The sequence below is a fragment of the Euprymna scolopes genome, chromosome 6 (genome assembly GCF_053919585.1).
Source record: "Euprymna scolopes isolate OS-2025 chromosome 6, ASM5391958v1, whole genome shotgun sequence".
In the NCBI taxonomy this organism is placed as follows: Eukaryota; Metazoa; Mollusca; class Cephalopoda; order Sepiida; family Sepiolidae; genus Euprymna; species Euprymna scolopes.
This window is the reverse complement of record NC_136487.1, coordinates 125071082-125079244: the sequence shown is the minus strand read 5'-3', so window position 1 is coordinate 125079244 and position 8163 is coordinate 125071082.

Sequence of the window (8163 nt, the reverse complement as noted above, 5' to 3'; positions counted from 1 at the left end):
CTCCCGAGAGGTGGGAAATGGGAGCTGGTTAAAGGTCAGGCATGTGGGGTTGCCCCCACATCTGGTCTTTGCTAGTCATAGCTAGTCATAGCTTGCAGTATCTGCCGGAACAGATGGTATTTATTTGCTCCCCCACCGAGCAAATTAGGCACAAGGCCAATTTTTAATGTGAGGAGTGAAGGGAGGGGGAAGGGAAAAAGGGGACCAGCTCCCGAGAGGTGGGAAATGGGAGCTGGTTAATGGTCAGGCATGTGGGGTTGCCCCCACATCTGGTCTTTGCTAGTCATAGCTAGTCATAGCTTGCAGTATCTGCCGGAACAGATGGTATTTATTTGCTCCCCCACCGAGCAAATTAGGCACAAGGCCGATTTTTAATGTGAGGAGTGAAGGGAGGGGGGAAGGGGAAAAGGGGACCAGCTCCCGAGAGGTGGGAAATGGGAGCTGGTTAAAGGTCAGACATGTGGGGTTGCCCCCACATCTGGTCTTCGCTAGTCATAGCTTGCAGTATCTGCCGGAACAGATACTACACTTTGATCCCGGCTTGAAAGCCAAGAAACCTTTACATATACATAAGCAGACAGGCACGCTAAGAGAAAGAATGTTATCATTATCATTATCATCGCTGTCTTTGAGGATGCTTCACTGCAGAATCTACATGACTCTTCCAGCATAAATGTCTGTTACCCCTGCACGCTCTCCAATCCTGTGTCCTGTACTTGGTTGCCAATGACGTCTGAAAGTATCCAGAGAGCAAGTGTGTTGGCTTCCTCTTCATGATGCTGCATACAAATGCTAGTATATGTCTCTGTTGCACTTCCAACGATGCTGCCGGTAGATATGTGTGAGCGAAACTAAATTTCGTCATTGTAGGGTTGATTCCCGACTGAAATTTTCCTAAAGGTTAAATCCATCTCTAGGAATGTTTTGAATTGTTTTCGACCAGGATTTATTGTAAGTCCCGTTTACAATGTTACAATTTTGGATCCGATTCCAGGTGATTTTTTAAAATTATAAGGATCATCTCAGAAAAGGTTTTAAAATTAGTTTTCGTTATTGGATTTGAAGAAGGCCTGAGGATAGCAATACTGTCGACATTAATGCACGGTGTATGTGGCCTGGTTTGCCGAGAGATACATAAAATTAAGGGTTAGCTCCTGTTATACTTTCGTCGGTCCTGAGAAATGTCACGATAAAAATGGCACAGGTATAAATCGCATAGGTAAAAATAGCACAAGCGGATACGTATTTTTATTAATAGACCAAAACACTTTGTTTTGCTTTAACTACGTATTTACGTTAAAACAATTAAATATTTAATATATACCAGAATTTGGCTCCGTAGTCTCCATAATCCTAGTTTCATAAATAGAAATTAAAACATTACATTGATAAATATTAATTATAGTTTTATAACAGTTTAGTTCGAGTAATAATGTAATGACTAAATTTAATTTTCAAAATCCTATTTAAAAATAATTTGGTAAAAAAAAAAATCGTCATAAACAAAGTTAAACAAAAATGAAACTAAAAAGATTCCCGAGCAACACCGGGTACTTGCTTTATATGGTATCCATACGAGTGATTAATTTTTTATCATAATAGATATTTAAACAACATTAGTTATATTCTTATAATAGTTAGGTTCGAGTAATAATGTAGTGACCAAATATCATAATTATTAAATTTAACTTTCAAAATCCTATTTTTTTAAATCGACCATAATGCACCAATGAGTATCTACAAAACACACCCATGTTGAAAGATAGCCTCTCTTATTAAATGTACTTGAACAGTTTTCTGGCGGTTTTATTTGGTAAAAAAAAAAAAAAAAGAAATACGTTATGGACAAAGCTAGATAAAAATTAAAGTAAAAAAGACTTCCGGGCAACGCCGGGTACGAACTGCTAGTTGTTTATGAATAGGTAATTCATTTTCAGTCATAATGTGTAGATTTTAGTATACGTGCTGCCAAATTGAGTACAATAATAATGTGTTCATGCCAGCGAATAAAATGGGATTGTCACTGCTGATATTTTTTTCCGGTGTTACATCAGAATGGTCTACGTGACGTCCTTTAAAGTACAACAGAGAGGAGAATATCTCATCGCAGCGTATGAATACATAGGGTGGGGAATTATGTAACGGACTACTTTTTTTATTTGAATTATTCTTATCTGACAAAAAAAAAATGAGGAAATTACGAAATACACAAAAGAATTAAATAATACCACCGTCTTCTTATACAATTAAACCCTACCCAAGTTCCACCTTTACTGATCATCAACAGAGTGAAGAAGTATCTCATGATAGCGTATGAATACATATAATAGGAGTTTATTTAACGGACTACATTTTTTATTTGAATTGTTCTTATCTGACAAGAAAATGGGGAAATGAAGAAAGATACAAAGAATTAAATAATACCACCATCCTCTTATATAATTAAATCCTACCCAAGTTTCACCATTACTGATCATCAACGGAGCGATGACATCTCATGACAGCGTATGAATACATATAATAGGAGTTTATTTAATGGACTACTTTTTTTATTTGAATTATTTTTCTCTGACAAGAAAATGGGGAAATGATGAAAAATGCAAAATAATTAAATAGTATCAATTAAACCAAACCAACTGGAACCCGACTCACACTAAACTTTCACACATTTTCTTGGTTAATATTAATTCGGAAAATACTAAAATATATATTATTCAGCACTATTTCCAAACACTTTATTATTATATAAAATATTATATTTAATGCTTTTTACAAAAAAAAAAAAAATCCGTGTAATAATAAAAGTTAAATTTTACTAGGTGCATCAGGGAAACTGATACACTACATTAATCACCAATTTCGGCTACTTTCTAAGCATATCAGCTCAGACATCTGCCCTGACCTGAGACCGACAGATTCAGGTCGCCTCATTGAAAACAAAGTCTCACTCCATCAGAAAACTGTTCAAGTACATTTAATAAAATAACATTACTATTGTTGATTAACTTATCGCAAGAGGCTATTTTTCAACATGGCTGCGTTTTGTAGATGCTCATTCGTGCATTATGGTCGTCTTTTTTTTTTTTTGGAAGAAACTACCAGAAGAGTTCCTACTACTTTTATTCCACCCAAATGGATCAAAATGGATTGCAAATTCAATTGTTATGAAGACTGAACTTATGCATTCATGACATGAAATTTTCATCTCTCTGTTATAGATATTGATCGTCTGAGACTCTAAGAAAGCAACCCTTGTGCAGAAATGCGTCATTGAATTCCTGGCAAAGTGCATTGAGAATGGTGGTAACTATGTAGAAAAAAAAATACAAAAGGTCGTTCGTTTTAATGGTCCCATTCCTGCTTTCGTAGTTCTTTTAACGGTTTCAGTTAAAAAAAAATAGGAGACTTTACTTTTGTAACGACCTTCGTATGTTTCAAAATGTAATGTTGTCCGAGAACCAAGACGATGTAGTCTTAATCGCAAAGGAAAACAAAAATAGAAAAGAACTTCAACTCGCTTTTTTTTTATTATTGTACAACGACATTTATTTTCTCATTCTCTCGGTACCACTTGTCTCTTACAATCGTCTCTTTCACGTGCTCTCGAACGTCATCCACGTCTCTAACGTGATCTCGATCGTTATTGACGTCGCTAACCTGATCTCGAACGTCATCCACGTCTCTAACGTGATCTCGAACGTCATCCACGTCTCTAACATGATCTCACACGTCATCCACGTCTCTAACGTGATCTCGAACGTCATCCACGTCTCTAACGTGATCTCGAATGTTATTCACGTCTCTAACGTGATCGCTCTCTTTTTCCTTTTTATAGTTTTTTTTTCGTTACCTGTGACGTCATTTCGCATGCATTTGCATATAGCCGTCTGCACTATGCTACAAAAATTGACAGTTCGCGCGCAGTTTGGATAAAATTGATTGTTTGTCTTTAATTTTAATCCGGAAATAAAAGCGCAATTTACTTTCAAGTCTATCCCCACGAAAACAATGGTATGTCAAATCAGATAAAAGTTACAATGTCTTAAACACAATGTCAGCTAATGCAAATAACTAAAAAGTGTGAGCAAGCTAATCAGGAAAACGCCTTCTCACTAGTGTTGGGACAATTAATCGGAATCGGGAATCGAAAAAAATCGAAACTTCATGGGGCATCGGAATTGGTATCAAAATCGTAAAAATTTGTGTCTATTTTCCGATACCAAAAACGATTCCTTTAAGTGTCTTTTTGTTATTATTATTTGATTTTGTTTAAACAAAATCTTCCACAGCTTGTAGTGATAATAAAATAATAAATATTTATTCATTTTATAATAAAAAAATTTCTCAACATAATATGTCTCAACATGAAATGTCGCAACATAAAATTTCTCAATATAAAATTTAAAACAAAACAGGCTAGGATACATATAATTTCTCTACATTATATGTCCTCTCAACATAAAAATGTATCAACATAAAATGTCTCAACAGAAAATTTCTTTACATAAAATGTCTTAATATAAAATGTTCCAACAAAATTTGGCTACATAGAATATCTCAGCATAAAATGTATCAACAGAAAATTTCTCAACAGAAAATTTCTCAACAAAAAATTTCTCAACAAAAAATTTCTCAACAAAAAATTTCTCAACAAAAAATTTCTCTACATAAAAATTCTCTACATAATGTCTTCTCAACATAAAAAATGTATCAACATAAAATTTCTCGACATAAAATAGTTTCTAATATGAACGTGATGAACATCTTTTTTGTTAGCTTTTAGTGGAGGGTACAAAATTGAAAATGACACCCATTTTGGGACGCCAATTAAGCGTTTAATCATTTTGTAGATAGACGGTTTTTGTTGAGACTGTTGATACGAGAGATACGCATTTTTACTAAGTTCGACGCGTTTGTAAGTACGATGAAGTTGCCACACTTTTTTATATGGGCATTTTTTTATAGTACACACGCGAAACTCCAGTCTCCTTTGAAGTTATCTCTTCCGGCTGCAATGCACTTGTTGTACCGTTCCAACAATTTCTGGAAGCCCTCATGGAAGTATTCTTGTGTGAGCATGTCAATGGCCCTTGTCACAGCCTCTCTCATCTCCTCAATTGTCTCATAACGACAGTCTCTAAGATTTTCCTTGCGCTAGGAGAATAGCCAAAAATTCATAGAGAGCAACATCTGGACTATAGGAAGGATGAAGAACTGTCTTGATGCCTATTTTGGTCAAATAGTTTGTGATAAGGATAGAGCACTTTTGAAACAAACTTCACAAATCTTCCACATCTTCAGTTCCTCGTGAATAATTGTGTGTACAGTTCCCATACTGACATCAAAATGTGCACTTACTGTCTCTATAGACACACGATGGTTCTTATTCATGAAATTCTTTATTTAGCCAATCAACTCTGACTTCCTTACTCCTCCCACACTTCTCATCATCCCTCATAGACTCCCTGCCTTCCTTGAATTTCTTATGCCACTCAAAAGTTAATTCTCGATTCGTGCAAGATGGCTCAAAAGCAGTCTGAAGCATTCCATTCGTTTTTGTGGCCTGTTTTTTTTGTTGTTGTTTTTTTTTATTTTCAAGTTTAAAACAGAATTTTCTACTAAAGTGTCCTCACATCCAGATTGCATTTTTTAAATTTACCAGCTGAAATTAATCAGGCTTTAGTAGGGTGTATTCCAATTCCTACTGTAGCTCTTCATTTGACCATGAAATCATAAAAATTGGTAAGTTATCTCATAAAATTTACATACTGAATTTTTAAGAGTATACGACGATTTTAAATGCCTGTACAAAAAAGTCTGGAAACTTATTGAAGACACCTCGTATCTGATTTAAGTAAGAAAAAGGATCATTAGAGTTCTAAAGAAAACACCAACGTCTTTTCTACAATCATATAAACATATCTTTATTTAACTGGAACGTGTAGGTTGAGTTGCTAGGTTGATAGGTATCATAATAGGAATCTATAATATAAATCTCACCTGTCTGCTTAAATGTATGTATGTATGTATGTATGTATGTATGCCTAAAATTTTCGACAGAGGCGACGGATTTTCACGATATCGATATCATTTTGAAGTTCGACCTTTCGGACGACAAATATCGAAAAATTGGCCCAAAACATTAATTTTTTCACCCTCAACTGAACAGTTTTCTACGGGGAGGATTGACTTTTTCGCTGACATTTTTTGCAAGTCATCCAGCCTCGCGTTCATGACGTCGCTTAAAAGGCGTTATTTCGATCGCCTGTGACGTCACAACCACGGTAGGCACATCGATGACAGTTTTTTTGCTTTTTTTTTTTCGCCTTGTTTTGTTTTGTCTTGTTTTTTTGCGCTCGCAATTTTCCTTCTTTTAGTCGTTTTGTTTTGTTGTGTTTTTTTTGGGGGGGGGGGTTATTTTTTGCTCAACCAACATCCTTACACACCACCACCACTTTCTTTTCTGCCTTCGCGTCACGGGTTCGGGCCTGCCTGCCTGCCTGCCTGCCTTCTACAATTTTTTTTTTTTTTTTACCTCCAAACACCCGGCAACGCTGGGCAACGCTGGGCACTCAGACTAGTATAATATAATTCCAATCGGGTTTATTCCCACCGCTGGGCACCATAATCATGGTGAGGGAAGAGAGAAAATGACCGTCTGTCTACGTCCCGGAAAATTGCTGGGTGGAAATCAGCAGGTTACGAGTGCACATGTAAGTGATGTGATGTGCTAATCGTCTGTTTGCTCCCGTTTACACCGACCACGTCACAACTTATTATTATACAAAATATGACGCGTACATATTGTTAGAAATAAATTTGTCACGCAGCTGCAACAAGTAAATAATCTCCTTCAGTTCTTCCGGTTCATTTTTTTTCTAAAAACTTTTCATTGCTTTGTAACATAGTTGTCAGAAGTTTATTAATTTGTTAAACGTTTTTCAATTCTTTCGAAATTGCGGTAAAAATAAATCATCGCCATACACAGTGCGTGCATAGTATCGCACTAACAAAACAGGCACATGTAATCTTAAGGAAGCGCAAAATATCTTTTTACATTTATTTTTATTTTTAAGTCGCAGTAAAGAATAATTGCGAGGACACAGGATCTGTGTGTGTGTGTGTGTGTGTGTGTGTGTGTGTGTGTGTGTGTGTTTACATTTTTCCTAACCCAAATAACATTTTACTTTTCTTTTATTCTTTTTTTTTTTTTTTTTTTTGCATCCGGAAAAAAAATTATTTCAATTACGTAAATTATTAATGTAAGTAAAAATTGATTCCTGTACAACGCTGCGTATAGATATATATTGCCCAGGAATCTTTATTTCATAAAGACAGCGTATGTGTTAGAATTGGTAATGGCAGCGGCAGCGAATGTTGGTATTGCATACCAACTCTCAGTTAGAAAAAACTCATATCAGCAGTTTCTTTCAACTAATTAGACTGCAAGAAATATTCAGAACCGAAAACTCTCGCGTACTATAAAACCCCAAGCGCACAACTTTCTTTGTCTATTATCTTCTTTCATAGACAATACGCGCGCACAGAAGGCTCTCGATAAACAGACAGAAGGCTATCGACAAACACAATGAGAGATTTACACTGACTTCTGTGCACGAAACTAAGCAGACACGCGCACCAAACACATACACACAGTTCGCGCATAGTCTCGCACTAACAAAACAGGCACATCATATACGTATATACTGCGATAAAATGCCTGGTCCCCATTTATAGGTAGTAATAATAATAATAGTTAAAAATTGCTACAAACCTCTTGTGTAGCATGGGAAGTCCGATTACACACACATCGCAGGAAAAACGATGGCTACCGTTTCTGATTATATGCTGGTTGGTCTTGAAATAACGTGAAATGTTACTTATATGCAAATGAGATGGTGCCGGCTTGGATAAAAAGCATGTTTTCAAAGAAGGTGACAAATTTAGAGTCGTGAGTTTGGACTGCAGTGTGACGACTTTAACAACACAAAAATTGTTCGGTGAAAATACAGAATAGTTAACCATTTATTTTTTAACCACACATATGTCGCCATGACTATTACAGTTGCAGACACATAGATGCACATGGCTCCATCCGAAATAAACATGTACTTTATTTCTCCTTGCATGAAAAACAACTCTTTTGCTGGTATTATTATACAA